General features: G+C 38.8%; 1 protein-coding gene across 3 annotated transcripts in view; it reads right to left on the bottom strand.

Annotated features, from left to right (window-relative positions):
• LOC114031914 (rho GTPase-activating protein 28-like) overlaps positions 1 to 19,858 on the bottom strand; it is a 192,690-nt gene that overhangs the window by 134,685 nt on the left and 38,147 nt on the right. Inside the window, exon 1 of one of the 3 annotated variants that reach the window (XM_027847120.1) lies at positions 12,689 to 12,801. The exons of the other annotated variants lie outside the window; for them this stretch is intronic. The gene's annotated coding sequence lies outside the window, so the exon portion shown is untranslated. Of the gene's footprint in view, positions 1 to 12,688; positions 12,802 to 19,858 lie in introns of those variants that run through there. 3 annotated transcript variants of the gene reach the window in all.

The following is a 19,858-nucleotide window of genomic DNA, read 5'->3' as shown; positions in this document are numbered from 1 at the left end:
TTCCAATACAAATGTAAAAAAAAAGAATATTCCACAAGCCTCTGTGAATTACTGACATTTTAAAAATTGAGAAGTTTTTAAGGGTTCAAGGCCTAATTTTTTTTTATTTAACTATGACTAAGGCTAGACAACTCCAGATAGGAAATGAATAATAGATCTCATTTAAAAAATAGATTTGAGAGCCACATATCCACTAAGAGCAAATCGTTGTATTTTTGTTGTGGTAGCAGCAAAAACAGCATTAGGAAAACTCCCTTCATCAATATATGTGGCAGGCAGGAAGCTGCTAAAAACCAGACTGTCCTGAAGACGGAGCACTTCTATTTTAACTATTTTTTGAAACCTGGATCAATTTGTGGCAGAAGAGCTAGGCATTTCTGTGTAAATTTTAAAGTAAGGGAGTTCTGATCTTCTGAAAAACTCAACTGTTAATTTCCCAATTTGTCCCAGCATTCTTAATTTATAGTGTAGTAGATGTAGAAGTCAGTAATTATTCAGTCGTGTCTGACTCTTCTTGACTTCTGGACCAACTGTGCATGGGTTTTCTTGGCAAATATACTGGAGTATTTTGTTATTTCCTTCTCCAGTTTTAGGCAGGTGTTAAGTGACTTGCCCAAGGTCACATAGCTACTAAGTGTCTAGGTCACATTTGAACTCTGGTCTTTATGACTCCAGACTTGTATGTCGTATGCACTTTACCACCTAGCTGCTATAGTAGTAGTAGCAGTAGTAGTAGTAATGGTAGTAGTAGTAGTAGCAGCAGTAGTAGTAGTAGTAGTAGCAGCCGCAGCAGCAGCAGCAGCAGCAGCAACAGCAACAGCAGTGGTCATGGTAGTGGCCGTGGCAGTAGTGGTAGTGGTGGTGGTGGTGGTGGTGGTGGTGGTGGTGATGGTAGTAGTAGTAATAATAGTAGTCATAGTCATAGTAGTCATAGTAGTCACAGTAGTAGTAGGCATCTAGGTGGTGCAGTGATAAAATGCTGGGCCCAGAGTCAAGAGGACCTGAGTTCAAATCTGGCCTCAGACACGTACTACTTATATGACCCTGGGCAAGTCACATAACCCTGTTTCCCTCAGTTTCTTCATCTATAAAATGAGAGAAGGAAATAGCAAACCACTACAGTATTTTTGCCTAGAAAACCCCAAATGAGGTCATGAAGAGTCAGGCACAACTGAACAACAACACATATGCATGTATGTGTATGTATGTATGTATCAATGTATCAATCAATCAACATTTATTAAGTGCCTACAATGTGCCAGGCACCGTGCTGTTCTAGGGATACAAGAAAAGGCAAAAGACAATCCGTGCCCTCAAGAAACTTACAATCTAAGGTATATATGTATGTATGCATATTTGTATGTATACATCTTTATAATTCTCCTTAATAAAGGGACATAAGAGTACTGGATCCATAAAGTATTACATAAACATGGGTGACCTAATTTGATCTTCTGTATCGGTAGTATATAGGTAGTATAAAGACAAGTTCACAGGATCATAGATTTATAGCTGAAGGCTCAAAGGATAAATGACTCATCCAGAGTTACACAGGTAAATAAGCAGCAGAACCAAGACTAGACCCCCAATTTTCATCCCCATTTTACAGAATGAGCAAAGTGAGGCAATAGAGAGCTAAGAAGTAGGGGAGGTGGAATTCAAACCTAAATCTTTTTTTAAAAGTGTTCTTTCATTCATTAACAAACATTTATTAAAGGCTTCCTTACAATGTCCAAGGCATAGTGTGAGTCACTGGGTGAGATACTAAGCTAAAGGAGGTCCATACTCTTTCCTTCAATACCAAAATGATAACAAAGAATCTGAGATAACGGCCTCAAGAAAAGTCTACCAGATAACTTTCAAAGGGCAATGGTGGGGATCTGATAGGCTAAAGAATTAATTAAAGTAAAGTAAATGCAAATTTTTTGGGGGGGAGGGGGTCCTAGAAGCAACATAATCTTAACCATCCAAGCTTGCCCATTAATATTTTAAATGCAAATTTGTTTTAACCAAAGGGTTGTTCTACTTTACATTTTACTATCAGGTAAAAGAAATTGAGAGTAGTGACATCCAAGCAATGGAAATATATTGTAAGGCAAAAAACGGTAAAGTGTATTTTTGAAGACAGATTTAACGGTTTGTGTCTCACTAGGTTGTAAGTCACAGTGAAATGACCAAGGTAGTAGTTTGTAGTAGTAGTAGTAGCAGCAGCAGCACCAGTAGTTATAGCAGTAGTAGTAGTATATAGTCATCGCCATTACCAAATACAATAATTTCTCGATTATCTAAGTTGGGGTTTGAGAGGAACCTGGGTAGCACCAATAAATGAAATCCACAAGTAATACAAACTTTTAGGTTTAATATTCACAGCAACTTTTAACTATTAACACAACTTAATTGTTTGTGATTCATCTTTCCCTTCCTCTCTGGTGTTACTTTGGTAAACTAGGTACTGGCTAGAACACAGGGGAAGAAAGAGAGAGCACTTTTCAGGCTTAATATTAGGAAATACTTCTTAGGATTAGAGTAATCCAAAAGTGGGATGGGTTGCCTCATTTGGAGTCTTCAAGAAAAATCTGGTTAAGCGCACATTGACTATGTTGTAGAACAGGCGTTCTTAAACTGGGGTCTGTGAACTTGTTTTGAAAAAAAATTTTTTTTTGATAGCTACATTTCATTATAATTGGTTTCCTTTGTAATCCAATGCATTTTATTTTATATAATTAAAAACATTTTTCTAAGGGGTCCATAGGTTTCACCAGACTGTCAAAGAGGTCTATCACCTCAAAAAGGTTAGAATCCATGATGTAAAAGGAATCCTTTTCCAGGCAAGGGTTGAATTAAATGGTCACTGAAGCCCTTTCTGACTCAGAAGTTCTATGGCTCTGTAATTCCAAGCAAATGGGCTGCATAAACTGTGGAAAGATCATTGGGTTAGGCCCTGACCCGGCTTCTAGAGCTGGCTGTACCACTAAGCAACTGCTTAGTGACCTTGGGCACTTCATCTTTCTAAGCCTCAGTTTTCTTCCCGTAGAACAAAGTGGTTGTCTGAATACCCAGCACCTAGTACTATAATTGGCACTTAATAAGTGCTTAATGATGAATTAAGGCAGTTGAGAAAAGATTCTAAGGTGTTTTCCAGTACTAACTACCAATGAGACTAAGCAGGTTTCAAACAATTACAAAATAGGTTTTTACTGAGTCATTTCATTCATGTCTGATTCTTTATGACCCCATTTAGGGTTTTCTTGGCCAAGATACTGGAGTGGTTTGCTATATCCTTCAGCTGTTTTTACAGATGAGGAAACTGAGGCAGACAGGGTGAATTGACTTGCCCAGAGTCATACAGCAGTGTCTGAGGTCAGATTTGAATTCAGGAAGATAAGATGAGTTTTCCCGACTCCGGACCTAGCACTTTATCCACTATACCACCTAGACGCCTGAAATAAATGCTCTTATTTTTATTGAGAATGCTGATTTTTCACACCTTTTTTCAACTTATGCTTTAATCACATCACATCTGCCACAGAGATATCTTGCTTCATCCCTCAACCATGATTCCACAGGTAAATATTTCTATGAAAATTACATGCAGCTGCAATGAGAAATATAAGGAAAGAGACCAGCTATGTTTAATATGTTGCCCCTTCTCACAAGAACTATATCTTTCTCAGTTGTGAGATAAACTTAAGGGGAAAAAAATATTTTTCTAACAGGACGTTAATGTCATAATGTTTGGGAAATGAAGAACCAAAGTCAAAAGTTGAAAACTAAGGCCTATGAAAAGCCAAGGCCTGGTCAGAGGAAAGTCATCAAGAAAGTATTGAGCTAAGCCTTCACTTACGGGTCAGGTCAATACATACAGGTTATTTATTTTCTTCCAAAGAGCTAGCTTTCAAGAGCCTGGCAAAAGAGCTAGCCCACTTCAAGATGGCCTACGGCTGATTGATTGACTCTTAGTAGTGGTGGTCAGTGCTTTGTTTTGAAAAATCCTTTTTACCAGTTTTAAAGGACACAGAAGTAAGTGGCTAAAAATACTGGATACTTACCCTTTTCTGTTGCCTACTGTCATGAATGGCCCAGTTTACAATAGGAAGATGGGAAGAGGGAAAGAAGGAAATGAGGAAGCAGGGTATGAGGAGATAGGGTAGTGATGTTTTAGAAAGAATATGCCAAAGAATGTTTGACTAAATAGGATGAGTAGAGTAGAAATAGCATCCTCAATTTAAATGATCTCTTTCCTCAACTGTACATGTTGAATGGTTTTGGGGGCATGGAGGTGAGCTAGGAAGTTGATACTGGAAGAATAACTCCAAAATTTAGGGTTCTGTGTTAAAACTTTATTAACACAATTGTAGCAGCAAGGAAAGCATGCTGGAGTCAGAAATTATGTTCAAATATCACCCTCTGATGCTTTATTACCTGTGTGAGCTTGGCTCTTAAAAAGCCTGGGCCTCAGTTTCCTTATCTGTGAAATGAAGAAAGTTAAGAAGGAAGAAGGAAAAGAAAGAATGAAAGAAACAGGAAGGAAGAGAGGAAGGGAAAAAAGGAAGGAAGGAAAAAAGAAAGGAAGGAAAAAGGAAGGAACAAGGGAAGAAGAAAAAATGGAAGGAACTAGGAAGGAACATAGGAAAGAAGGAAAAAAGAAAAGGAAGGTAAAAAAAGGAATGAAGCTTTCTTCATTAATGGAGATTGGCAATTTATCTGTGAGTGTTTAAGTCTTCAAGAATTGCCTGGGACACTGAAAATTAAGTGATTTGCCTATAGGCATACATACATAGACAATCTATGTCAGAGTCTGTACTGGAACTTCAGTATTCCTGACTCCAAGGCTTCTATCTACTAGACCAGGGGGAATTTGTGTGTGTGTGTGTGTGTGTGTGTGTGTGTGTGTGTGTGTGTGTGTGTGTTACAGAGCCCTTTGGCAATCTAGTGAGGTCTATGGACCTCTTCTCAGAATGATGTTTTTAAATGCATAAAATCAAATACACAGGATTATAAGGAAAATCGATTATACTGAAATATAGTTAACAAAATAGTTTTTTAAAAATTTGTGCTACAATTCACAGACCCCTTGAAATCTATCCATGGTCCTCCCCCAAAGGTAAGAACCTCTATATTATACCAGTCCTGCTGCAAGGGATTTTCCTAACTATAGTATCCCAGCATCTTCTCCATGTTAAAGGCAAATTCCTTTAATGGACTGATAAGTTTCTAGGAAGAATTCCTTTTTTCTGTAACCAGTACAGATCATGACCTCAGCAGGGCTTTGGTGAGGGATTAGAGAGACTATTTCTCCCCAATAAATCCACATTTGTTCTAATATTACTATTTTAAAATTTCTAGCCTCTTGAGTCCAAGTTATACCAAAAGCTAAACATTTGAGAATTGACCATTAGGTTGATCACATAATCAAGTCTCTGAGTGAGCTCTCTTGATCATTTCAACATCCATGAAGGTAACAGTGAAACTTCTCTGGGGCTCTCAAGTACGTTTTCAAATTCTTTCACGATTACTACATTAATCCTAGTCTCTGGTATGTTTGCCAAAATCCCTGGCCTTTGGGCTGCTTCTTAACAATGAATGCTTATGAAAGTACTCCTATGATTGGAACGCAGAGGAGTGACCTGATAGCCAGGCCACCAGTATGGGTTGAATACAATGGTGCTGTACTTTATGCCAATCCAATGGAACCAGCTCCAGTCAATTCACCTAAGAATCCAAAGATAGGATCTCTTTGTCACACTGGTTTCCAAGACTTGTGCAACTCCTGAGGCCATTGGCACATGCCTAAAGAAAGCTGACAAGCTGACTGATGTCTGCTTACTACCCAGAATTTGTTCCTTTCCCTTTATCTTGAGACCTGTTTCCTGTTGTGTTGTCTTTCCTCCTCCCTTTCTACTCACTCCCCCCTGAGATTCCTACCTCCTCCCCAGCAAAATTCCTACAAACTCCTCAGCAAGAATATTGTGCTGACACTCCAACCCTCAAGAATTCAGTGGGACCGTTTAATAGTATAATTAAGTCTTAAAAAAAAAAGAATGCCATACTTTAAAAGAAAATTTCTCATAGAGCATTTGTATTAAAAACAACCTCTCTCTAAATTTTACTGAGTCTGCCTTGTCTTTTGTCTAGCTTGTAAACTAATAAGAATGGACCTCATGTCCTTTTTTTGCAGGTTTCTCTGCAGGGTTTGGCAAAACACACATGTGAAAAGGTTATAAACAGACCAATAAAAGAAAATCATTCAGTCAATGCCCCTATAAAAATTGAAAGGCATTTGAAGGGTATTAACAAGCCTAGGATGGAACAAGTGCTAGGAACTTGACAGATTTTTCTTCTTAAATGTTGCTTCCTCACCTAAAGTCAGTCCCCTTGTCCACACTGACCTCTGAGAGTTTGGGGAGTTTTTAATTACTCAGTTGTCTTTCTACCTCCTTGCCTGATCTCAAACAGTGCAACTCCCTCTAGTCCTTTTGCCAAATTGCTCGCTTTTCCTTTTTTGCCTCTGTCTGGCCTGTAATCACCTTCTTTTCTAATAGTCATACCCTTGAGGGTTGTGTGCTCATAGTCTGGCTCCATCTGCTAGCCCATTCTACCTTGTCCCAGACAGCTTCCCCTGGTGTCTCTGACTCAAAAAAATCTCTTTAGTAAGTATATTATCATTCCTCTATTCTTTTACAATCCTTTGGGAAAGATCACCAATTTCTTTCCAAGAGCTCTGCAGTGAGCTTGTCCTTGAACACAAATCAGCTTTATCCTCTACCATAATGTCATGTCAGTCAGTCAACAAGCATCAAGTAGTAACTATGTGCCAGATACTGTGCTACGTGTTGTAAAATAAAGAAAGGCAAAACCAATCCCTTGCTCTCAAGGAGCTCACATTCCATAGAAGGGATATACAGAGTAAATGGAATATCGTCTCCAATGGAAAGCACTGAACTGGTGGTTGGGAAGAGAAGGGGATTGGCAAAGGTGTCCTGTAGAAAGTGCTGAGTGGCGTCCTGGAGGAAGTTGGGGAAGCTAGGAAAGGGAGGTAAGGAAGGAGCGAATATGAGAAAGAGCAAATAGGCCAGTGCAGCTAAATCACAGAGTATGAAGATAGGAATAAAGGGTAAGGAGAAGAGAAAGGTAGGAAGGGCTTTAAATGACAGGCAATTTATATTTGATGCTGAAAGTAGTAGGAAGCCATTGGATTTTATTGAGTAGGGAGGTAACATGGTCAGACCTACAATTTTAAAAAATCACTTTGGCAGCTGAGTGGGGGATGGATTGGAGTGGGCAGAGATTGACAGAAGGGAGATTAAGTAGAGGGCTACTGAAATAGTCCAAGAGAAGAGATGAGAGCCTGTGCTAAAGTGGTGGCAAAAAGGGACATAGACAAGAAGCTCGTTCCTGAAAAATAAGCAAATTAGGACCCCAGTTACTACTATTCTGCTTAATTTTTCTTCATTGATTACAAGGAACCTTAGAAGACTACTCAATGCAATGTGAAGGAAGGAAATTCCTTTCTTACGCCTGTGGAAGATCAGCTTACATGTACAGCCTGAAGCATGAGGTTTAATTACCTTTACCCAGATTTGGCTCATGCAGCTACAGATGTTAAAATAGTATTGTACTAGTTTTGAAAAACAGTGCTATATCAGTGAAAGGAGACTATCACAAGGAGGAAATTATATAATGCCATATTTGCTGATCCATAATTGTCTATCACGGACTCTCACAAAGCTTACTATTAAACGTAATTGGAAAGAAGACACTATACATCTACGTAGTTTACAACTTGCAAAAGCTGGACTTACAAATGACTCATACTACCCACACAAACGGGTGAGCAGAACCCACCCAGAATAAATGGGTGAGCAGCATCAACCCTGACACAATGCCAGGCTGGGGCTTCCTCTGGAGTCACTAGGAAAGTGGGAAGGTAGCTTTTAGAGAACTTCTGACTGAAGAAAAATTAAGAAGACAAGATAGCTCTGAAGAACAGCTTAAAGGAGATGGTCCTGAGGCATCTCTGCACCATGCTAGCCTTACCAAGTGACCACTCTAGTCAAAAATAAAATTCCCAGATTCTCAGAGTTGGAAGACATTTTAGAAAGTCATGTATTCCAAGCGTATCTGAACAGGGATTTCCAACACACACACACACACACACACACACACACACACACACACACTATTCCTGACAAGTGGTCCACCTTGCCTTTTCTTGAAGTCCTCCAGTGAAGGGTGAACCCACTGAGGCTTAAATACTTCTTGTAAATAAAGTTTCCTCCATGTTCTAATTTATAAAATCTTTGTCTTTGGAGATTGACAATATCTATGGAGAATATTTATGAAATCCACAATTGTTAGCACTCTAAGGCAGCCCATTACATTCTTGGATGGCTCTAATTTGTTATTTATAATAAGCCTACATCTCTGCACCCTCCAGACATTGCTCCCAATTCTGCCCTTTGGGGCCAAGCAGAGCAAATCATTCCCTCACTGGAGCACTGAGGTTTTCCCTTCTTTCCAGTTTCTTTAACTGATCCCAATAGGGTAAGATCTCCAGGCCCTTTACTAGCCTGGTTGCCATCCTATGGAATATGAAACAGCTTTATCATTATCCTTCCTAAAACGTAGTCTCCAAAACTGAACATAATTACTCCTGGGGTGATCTGACCAAGGAGAGCATAGTGGGACTATTACATCTGTAGTCCAGAACACTATGCTTTTCTTAAGCACATATTTTTTTTCTTTTCTTTTTTTTCCCTGTCATATCATATTGTTGATTGATATTGGGCTAACAATCCCCTAAAACTCCCATTTCATTTTCAGACAAACTGCTCTGCAGCTATATTTTTTCCCACCTTGTGCTTGCAAAATTGATTTCTTGAACCCAAGTGCGAGACTTTACACTTACGTCCATCAAATTTCATCTTGTTAGTTTTCCATTCCCGTCTAATGAGCTCTCTTGGTCTCCTGATTCGGTACCCAATGGGTTAGCTATTTGTGAGTCTCAAATACGAAGCACTTTGCAAACCTGAAAGCACTACATAAATGGCTTCTTCTTCTCTTCCTCCTCCTCCTTCTTCTCCTTCTCCATAACATTATTATTATTATCTTACAGTCTGGTGATGACTTCATTCCCTGAGCCTTCTAAATTCCTGCTGAGTGTGAGCAATGTTTATAGAGCAATACAGGGGTATGCTGGTAAATGTTCAACAACCAGGCTTATGGGGGGTGGGGGGAGGGGAAGAGAAATGTATGCACACACAATTTTAATCTTAATATGCATTGTTAACACTTATGTTTAGACAATCAACCAATCAAAAAGCTGAACCCTGATTTGAAAGGATTTGCTTATTTCTGAAGCACACATGAAAGCCAGGTTTGGCTGAAATGACAAATTTGATAAGTATGTCACCTATATCTGTAAGTCATGGATAAAAATAGCAAATCATACCACACAGATCCCTGGGGCACTCCCCCAGAAAACTTCTTGCTCACTGACAGCCAACCACTAACGACTATTTGGGGATTTTCACACTTAACCAGTTCTGAATTGGCCTAACTATTCCATGGTCTGGTTTATATTTATCTCTCCATCTTGCCAGCAAGAATAGCATGAGAAACTATCAAATGCTTTGTTAAAACATAAGTAAATGACACCTACAGCATTCTCCAGATTTAGCAGTCTAGTAACCCTGACAGAAAAGTAAATGAGGTTAGCCGGCTATGACCCAATCTTGGCTTCCTATTATTACACCCAGTATTCTCAGGCAATCTCCCATCCCTATGCTAGAGAAGTCAGAAGTGACTCTTCTTAGTTTCTAAAATCAAATACCATTAGGTTTGTTTTGGTGTTATATAGTCGTGGGTCTTATTGTTTAGTTATTTCCATAGTATCCAACACTTCATAACCCCATTTGGGTTATGGTTCTTATGCTACCTAATTACTTTTTTCTCTTTATTATACTACCTAAAGTGTGACTAGCATTGATTCATTTGGCTTAATAAGGATCTTCTTTTAAAAATACAAATACTTCTGGAATAAAGGAGAAATTATTCATATACACATTAGTAGTAAACAGTTCATTGAAATTCCCTTCACTAAGGGAGTGGGAGTTTTGACTGAGATGAAAAGTGGGTCCTTTTGCAGCATGGACTCTGTTGGGGTAATAGGATGGACCTGAGTGGGCTAGGGGGAAATCTCTTGCCTTTTTGTATTCCAGCAACCTATCCCCTACACCTGAAATTCATTCCTCATCCTCAATTTTCAAGAATCCTTTCTTTTGAGGTTCAACTCAATGGCCACTGCTCTATGTAGTCTTACCTGATTACCAGTAGAGAAAGTGGTCGCTCCTTCCACAAGTTTTCCTATTTATCTCCTCATTTATCCTTATTACATCTTCTCTTGGGTTATGCTTTTCTTCGTAAATTTTTAGACCCTCAAAGTAGAATGGAGTAACAATAGCTAACATTTATGTGACATTTTAAGGTTTGCAAAGCACTTTAGAGGAGAAAGGGAATAAACATTTATTAAGCACCTACTATGTGCCAGTCACTGTGCAAAGCAAATACCACTTTACAAATACCTCATTTGTTCCTCATAACAACCCAATGAGATGAGGTTGACCCTGAGCAAGTCACTTAAGCTCTATTTCCTCAACTATAAAAAAGGGATCTAGGTTTTTAATAAATGTGTTTTGAATTAAATGACTTGAGAGGAATATTAGTAGATGTTAGAAGGGTACATAAAAGGTAGGTGGAAGGGTACCTAGACCTGGATCATACCATGTCCAAGAAAAGGAGAAAGCACATTTCTTCCTTTGTCCCCATCTTGTACCTCAATACCCCTTGTCCTTTGGATACATTCCTGGGTCCAGATTAATATTATTAGTATTGAAATTGAATTGCATCATGAGTCAAAAAGGTAATTTGGGGGTAAAAATGTAATATCATTGACAAAATGGCTTCTATGAGGAAAATACATTTGGAATTTCAAATTGACAAAGTTTCTGTCCCAAACTTTTGGAACACTCTTAAGTTAGAGGCTACCTGTCTTTATTTATCTTATTTTCTTTCTTTTTTTTTTTAACCTCTTCCTTATTATATTACTGCCTCATTAAACAACAACTTCAGTGATTTTTAATGAGTGGTGTACTGAATCTGTAAAAGATAAATTTGTTGATCACCTATTTGAAGAAACAAAGAGAGAATGATGATTATATTATCTAGAACAATTTATGCAGAAAATTTTAAGGAATTTAATTATAACTTCAGAGTCACATGAACAAAGATCAAGGAAGAATAAATTATATGTTCAGTCATATAACAATGTTTGAATCACTCATGTCATTTCTTCCCAAGTAATTACCTGCTCCCTTGTTCCTTCATGCAAATGCTCTCATTTCATTTAAGTAAACATAAGGAATTATGGTGAATTCATGGCAAAGACAGAATCTATTGCAACATTATCATTTTTAGAGAAACCTAAAATAACTGTGAGACTACTAACAAAGAACTGGGATCTCACTAAGCTCTGATCAATAAAAGGCTGGAATAGAACCATGTAAACTTTGCCTTTCTGTGTTTATATTAAGCAACCATTTGAAAAGACTCCAACAACTTTACATTGTTTTCTACATGGATGTCCAGAATTCAACCTGAAAAAAAATTACTTGAATTTCTAGCCACAAACAAGATGCCCAAACATTCCAATTTCAGATCTTTGAAACTCATTTGTTCATTTGTTTTAAGAAAATGGTCATTACAGTCCAATGGAAACGTTAAAAAGTTAAGCAAAATAAACCTTACTCCCAGCTAGATTTTCAATATTATATTTTATTAACCCAGGTTGTGTAATTTTGCCAACTGAAATTTCACTGCCCACCATTAGTCTAAGACTGAATTGTCTCTAAGAGTCCCTAAAAATTGAGAACCGAGATTATGCAGAGAGAAAAGTGTGATTTCTCTTTGTTTGGTCTGGGTGAGAAGACAATGTACATACTCTACCCCCATTAGCAGTCACTGTAGGCACATCTAAAATAGTGTTTTTAAAAGCTGAGCTAGAAGGAATTCATTTTTAATTAAACAAGAGCAAAGTTTCTCACTTCAACTTCGTTTCCCTTACGTCACTTATTCCTTCTAAAACTTAATTATTTTACTTGATGTAAACAAGAGAAGACTGAAAGATCTAATTTCAGGGCCACTCTTTGACATCTCTTGCCACAATCTACTCCCAAAATAAATCCATAGTATACCATTTCAAATCAGGCACCCAGCTATTACCAAGCCCTCCTTTCTCTGTTCTCTCCTCAGTTATTGCCTGCAATCAGACCCACTCGAATGGGTAGCATCTCTGTAAGACACAATAGCAATTGATTTAGTCTGAAAGGTCTAAAACTCTATTTTTACTTCATCTAGAAGGCCTAAGTATAGGGTTGATAACAACAACTGAAGGGGGAGAAAAGCATTCAGAATCAAGTCAGTGAGTGGAAGACAAAAGCCAATAGAACTATCAAGAGCATAAAGAGAACTATGAAGAGCACAAAGGGGTAGGAGCTGGCGGCAAAAAGACCCATAACTTAGCAAAACGATACTCACATAATTCCATAGAAATCTAATCACTCATCCCTGCAATTGTGACTAGGGATGGCAGTGAGGCAGAAACCAAGAGAAACTGAAAACAGCCACCTACCTTATTGTTACCTATTTGTACCTTTTTAAGCAAAAGGAAGGAGCAAAACTTGGCGTGTCGGTCCTGGGTTCGGAGGTGAGCACTCACGGAATGACCCAAGGCAGCAGAGGTATCCAGAGCACATTTCACTGTACACCTTTTGCTTGGCCTGCCCACATTCCTATGCAAGCTTCTAAAGTCACAGCTCTGGATGGCTTTGGAGGGGACCATTCATTCCAGTGTTTGCGGCTGGCTGGATTGTCCCTCCTTTGTATTCGAGGCTTAATCAATCACCTGGGCAAATGACCAGGAATGAAGATAGGAAACGTGAGAGGTGTGTGGGTGAGAGAGGAAGCAGGCATCGGAGGCGAATTGGGAGGGAAAAGAAAGGGAGACAGAGAGCCTATAAGGAAGTTTTAAAATCAAATACAGTGTCCCTTTATTAACTAGTGACTCCAGTTATGTAATCAGGAGAGGAAGGAAGGTCTGTGTTCCTTCATTGTTTTCATTTGGGTTTGGGGGCCCTGTGGTAGCTTGTGATAATGTCCACGTTTCTTTGAAACAGCTCCAGAAATCGTGAACGTTGGACTAAACAGGGAAAGAATTTCACCTGGCTCCACCAAATTTTCACGCCAACAGTAGTAGTCAGGATTAATAATGAGTTTAGTGAAGTAGAAATATTATGAGACATTAACAAGGATGACTAGGCATTAGCAAATCTGTTAATGGAACTTAAATTAAATGATTAATATAACTTAATATCAATTAAATGCATAAGGTACAGAATAACCAAACTCACTATTCATCAGTGTAATAGCTAATACATAATAAAATCATCTGCTGTACAAATACAGCACCTCTTTTCTCCTATTTCCATGGCAGTAGGTACAAATAGGTTTCCCAGGCATCTTCTGAAGAAAATATTACCTTAGCTTTCTTTTAAAGTATCCCACATATCACTTCGGGGGGGGGGGGGGGGGAAGATTGAACCACTGTTTTTCTGAGGCAAAAGAAAGCTGTTTTTCTTAACCATTACTCATTAGTAAGAGCTTAACCCATGAGCTAGCTATCAGGATCACCAAATCTTCAAGCAAAAAAGCAGAAACAACATTTAGAAAGGCACATGGCACCCAGATGATTTACACATACAATGCCCATGAACAGTGTCTTCCCTTAAACCTGTCCACATCAGCCCTATCCATTCTAAGCCCCTATCAAGCTCTACCCTCCCTTTCCTTTGTGCTCTGTGAAACTCTCATTCAATTTTTAACCAATGCACCCAACCCCCCACCCTCCAGTCTAGACCCCTTCCTCTCCCACATTCTGTCTCCTTGCAATCAGATAAACGCAGCTGTCTCCTGATGACACTCCATCCCTGGCCATCCTTTCCAGACCTGGTTATATTTTCTCTCATGCCCATGGTCACATCTAGCCAGCACCCACACTACTTCCTGGTCCTTCTTCTATCATCTTTACTCAGTAACCTCTCCTCCTTTGATGTTCAGTCCATTCTGATAGATCACCCCATTCCCATAGATCACCCCATTCCCATTCCAGTAGAAGTTCTCAATGGCCCCCAGATCAAAGAGTTCAGAACTTAATTCACAGTCTCTCCTCCCATTTTACTTGGGACTTCAACTTACAGATGGGTGTCACTTCTAATAACCCTATTGCAGTTTATTGAAGTCTTCAGCTCCTATAGTCTGTACTCTTCACTCCAGTTTTCAAGCCATAAACAAGAATGGTTTTGCCTTTCACCATGTCATCACTCACACAAACATGCACCTCAACAATCTCAACACCAAAATTCCTCTATCTGATCATAAGATCTCACCCTTCCAGGTCTTCTCTGCAAGCTCGAAGCCCGTACACTGTCTCCAATGCACAGGTGTGCCGCAGGGTTCTGTTTTGGACTGACTTGGTGATCTCATCAGTTCTCATGGGTTCAACAATCAAAAAGCTTCCAGATCTTCCTATCCAGGCCTCATCTCTCTTCTGAGTTCCCATCCTGCATTTGTAATCAATCACATGCTTGGCATCTTCATCCATGTCTTTGTTGTTATTCAGTTGTTTTTCACTTGTGTTTAACTTTTCACGTCCTCATTTGGGGTTTTCTTGGCAAAGATAGTGGAGTGGTTTGCCATTTTCTTTTCCAGCTCATTTTATAGATGAGGAACTAAGGTAGGGGTAAGTGACTTGTCCAGGGTCACAAAGTAAGTATCTGAGGCTGGATTTGAACTCAGGAAGATGAGTCTTCCTAACTCCAGGTCCAGTGCTCTGTCCATTGTACCACCTAGCTGCCCCATATATTCTATGTCCTATGCCCCATATATATCTATATTCCATAGACAGCTTAAATTTAACATTTCCAAAATAATCCTCCCCCCCAAACTCTATCCTCCTCCTCATTTCCTCATTTTTCTAATCTAATCGGTGACTACCTCTTACAGATTCTACCTCCTCAACACCCCTCACATACAATCCCTTCTGTTTACGAATACCACAACTACCTAAAGTCTACCCTCATCACCTCTTGCACCTTATCATCTCTCCTCCATCTGATTGGAGAGGGTGAAGCATGGGCATAAGGGAATTCCTTCCAGGTCCTCTATTGAAAGAAGGGGCTCAGGGCAGCCTCATAATTTCCCACTTCGATGTAGGACTTCATCATGCATTTCAGGGCAAGAACTGTCTTTTGACTTTCTTTGCAACCCCATCACTTAGCACAGTGCCTAGCACACTGTAAGCACTTAATAAATTTTTATTGATTGACTTTTGCCTGGACTATTGCAATTGCTTCCTAATTAGTTTCGCTGAATCTAGTCTCTCCTCTCTCAAATCCACCATTCTTATAGATGTGAAATTGATATTCCTGAGTCTGACCATGTTCTTTGTCTTCTCAACCAGCTTCAGTGCCTTCTGATTACATTTAGGTTAAAATACACACTCCTGTGTTTTGCATTTAAATCTCTTCATAATCTGGATCTAGCTTATATTCACAGGATAATTAGAAATTATTCCCCCTTGCTCATTCTATGCTTCAAATTGGCCTGCTAGATATTCTCAAGGCATGACACTTTGTCTCCAGCCTCCATAAAGTAGGGTGACGTGGTCAGGGATGACAGGTCTAGACATGGTCAGTTGTGGTATGAGTTGAAAGAAGGGAATGGATGAAAAATGTGCAGGAGGTAGCATCACCAAAACTTGGCAATGGGAATATTGCTGTTCAATTGTTGTTCAGTCATGTCTGACTCTTCGGGTCCCCGCTTGCGGTTTTCTTGGCAAAGATACTGGAATGGTTTGCCATTTCCTTCACCAGTTCATTTTCCAGATGAGGAAACTGAGGCAAATAGGGTTAAAGTGATTTGCCCGGGGTCACAAAGTTAGTTAAGTGTCTGAAGCCGAATTTGCATTCAGGTCTTCCTTATTGCAGGCCCAACCCGCTATCCACCACACCACCTAGACACCTATAATGGGGATGAGGACAGAAGAGAAGAGCTGAGGATGGAACTGAGGTTTTGAACCTGGGGGACTAGAAGAATGGCACTGTCCTTGACAATGTCATAATATCTCCAATGACTTTCAAAATAAAGTTCACATTGGAAAAAGAATTATGGGACTATGAGATGGATGAAAGGAAAATGAGAAAATCAAAAGGAAAGGAAAAACAAAGACGAGACATTGAGGAAATAAGTTTATCCTGCGGGCCTCAGCAAACATATGACTTTGTATAAGGGTATACTGTGGGTATGTTGTAATCCCACTACCCTAATAAGAATGTTTCTGAAAGGAAGTGGTTCGAAGATTATCTTTTAACACAAAACAGTCATTCTTTTCCAGTATAAAAACACTGTTTTTTGGAAGGATAGCTTCATCATAATGAATGCCACAAATGCCCTAAGTCAGGGAAAGAAGTGCAGGATTGAGCTTCTGCATGACGGGATTTGGGGGATGTCCAGGCTATCCTACCATTTGTGGTGTGGCCATGGTACATTGGGATGCCACATAGGAAAGGCAATGGAAAGTGAAATTATGAAATTGCACAATACCCAGAACAGAGGAAGCACTTAATAAAAATTTTATCTACGTAGCTATGAAGTGACACAGCAAAGAGACATGCACAAAAAGATAATACTGCCTTTTATTAAAAAAATTGGCAAAATAAATCTTGATAAGTCTTCGTAGTACAGTGAACAGAGTGGCACAGGAGATAGTTGAACCCACAGTTAAAAAGATCCAAAGTTTGAATCTTTACTTCAAACTCTTTATGTAACTGTGTGACCCTGGGCAAGTCACCTATGTTCTCTTGGCCTTGGTTTCCCCAAATGTAAAATGAGGATTATAATAGCACCTACCTTTATGAAGATCAAATGAGATGTAAAGCAGTTTGTAAGCTTTAAAGCACTATATAAATGCAACTTACTATTATTTTTATTGTAAATATATTTTGATTCTAACTGTGTTCAATTGCATTTTGAATTCTATTATACTATAAGGTCCTTGAGAACAGATATATAGTCTTACATAATCAGTACATCTTTTCCAGCACCTAAAACCTCTGCACATAGTAGGCCTTCATTTTATAAAAGAAACATTAAATATCTACTATATAGGCAGGTAGGTGGCACAGAGAAGATAGAATGCTGGTCCTGGAGTCAAGAAGCCCTGAGTTCAAATTTGGCTTTGGACACTTACCAGGTGGCTGGGTAAGTCACTTAAGCCTATTTGCCTCAGTTTCCTCATCTGTAAAATGAGCTGGAGAAGGAAATGGCAAACCACCGCAGTATCTTTGCCAAGAAAACCCCTAAATGGGATCAGGAAGAGTCGAGCACAACCGAAATGACTGAACAACAACTATAGAAACATGAACTACAATTAAAGAAGGGGAATTTATGTATATTTTCAGTACCTCATATGAGAAACTGTCAAGGATTTACACTGTTCTCTATAATTTCCCAAGTAAATAGACAAAATTTAAAAAAAAAAAAAGGTGATCTTCCAACTGTCAGGTTTGTTTTTTTTGACTTTGCCAACTTTTCACTGGTGAATCTAGAAATATACTCCTCCCCTGGGGAGTGAGACCCACCCACTCCGTTCCTTCCCAGGTCTCTCCCAGCCTAGGCTCTCTCAGAGTTTTTCACGTAAGCCAGAAATGTCTCAATCACAGTAGGTTCACCTAGTGAGAAACCTTCCAGTAAAGACTGGATGATTGGAATGTTTGACTTCAAATGGAGACCTATGGAGCCCCATTCACACTATGGTTATCATTCTGAAATGCATAAGCTTTTTTTTAAATTGGCAACTGCATTTCAATATGTTTTTCCTTTGCATTTCCTACATATTTTATCTCATGAATTGAAAGTATTATTTTAAGAAAGGGTCAATAACACACAAAAAAGTTAATAAACCCTGAATTAAATTGCCATATTTAATTGCATTATTTTCTATATGAAGGGCTCCAGGTTAATCTTGTCAACTTAGTCTCAACGCACTTTTTATTTATTTGCTTGCTTGCTTATTTTTTTTTTATATTTTAACATCCTTCCCCAAATATATAATGTGGTCATGGCTGCTAAAATAAAATGAAAGATGTGAAGATTAGAGCTGAGTTAGCTTCCCAAACTATGTTGGTATGCAATGCAATTCAATTTGGCAAGCAGCTGGTATCACAGTGAATTGACCACTGAGCCTGGAGTCTAGAAGACCTGAGTTCAAATCTGGTCTCAGATGCAGACAAGCTGTGTGACCCCGGACAAGTACCTTAACCTCTGTTTGCCTCAGTTTTTTCATCTGTAAAATAGAGATAATAATAAACCTACCTCACAGGGTTGTTGTGAGGATCAAATTAGATAATAATTGTAAAGTGCTGGCATACTGCAGGTGACATGAATGCTTAGAGCCCTCCTCCCAGGCACTGAGCTTCTTCATATAACATCTGCCTGAGTTGGAAGTACAAAACCTTTTTGGGTAACCAGGGATGCGGCCACTCCAGAAAGGCAGAAAAGCTGTAATTCAATCTCTCTTACTATTTCCCTCATACTGATAGGGAAGCATTTCATCTACCGACACAGGTTCAACTACAGCTGACTGAGTCTGAGACGGTCTCCAAAATGCGTTCTGTTATTGGTAACGTCCCTGACTATAAAGAATTACCAAAATGTCTGCACAGGTCAAAACTTTGTTCTGCTGAGGGTGGATTTTCCATCTCTTTGCTCCTTGTGTCCTTCTAAGAGGCTGCATGAGGACCCCAAGATGCTCAGCTATAAGCAGCACCTGGCCACAACCATGTGAAACCCAAAGAAAACTTGACTAACCAGGAATAAAAACTATAAGGCTACAAAATTTCAAAATTGAATATTGAGGCTTAAAGCTGAGTGAATGGTCTTCCAACATATCATTATTAGTGACCTGGCTACTCCCAGTGTGTATGCTCTTCACAAACATAAAGTGTTTTATTTTTACATTAACTCTTTCAGAACTAAAGAAGTACTGTGATTGATTATATATTTAATAATAAATATGTGGTATTTATTATATAACATTCTATAATAATATAACAAATTTTAATTAATTATATTAATTATTAATAATTAATGTTACATGATGTTATACAAAAATATATTTTTATGTATTACTTTTATTTAACAACCTCTCTACAAGTAAGCCACTTTTAGTCACTTCTGGCTCTCCTTTTCATTTATTCTTTTTTTCATTCATTCATTCTCCCTTTCATCTGTTCTTCAAACTGCTGCTAAAACAATCTCCCTCATATATAAATCTGGATATGATACTTCTCCATAGACTTTATTTTCCAGTTAAAAGGAAATACTCACTGTCCCCCTCAAGAGATCTTACAGGGTAGTTAGGGGATATGACACATATATAAAATCACATATGTTATAGGCATGAGAGATGGTGTCCCACAGCATAATGGACAATGTGCTGGGCTTGCAGTCTGGATGATCTGAGTTCAAATTCTGCCTCAGACACTCAGTAGCTGTGTAACTCTATGCAAGTACCTTAATCTATGTTTGCCTCAGTTTCTTCATCTATAAAATGGGGATAATAATAACACCTACCTCACAGTTGTTGTGAGGATCAAATGAGATAATAATTGTACAGCACTTAGCACAGTGCCTAGCACAAAGTAGGTGCTTAATAAATGTTTGTTCCCTTCCCCCTCTTATGTGT

The sequence above is a fragment of the Vombatus ursinus genome, unplaced genomic scaffold (genome assembly GCF_900497805.2).
Source record: "Vombatus ursinus unplaced genomic scaffold, bare-nosed wombat genome assembly UNPS02015255.1, whole genome shotgun sequence".
NCBI lineage: Eukaryota > Metazoa > Chordata > Mammalia > Diprotodontia > Vombatidae > Vombatus > Vombatus ursinus.
Note: the sequence above shows the minus strand (reverse complement) of the source record. Positions and strands in the feature narration are given on the sequence as shown.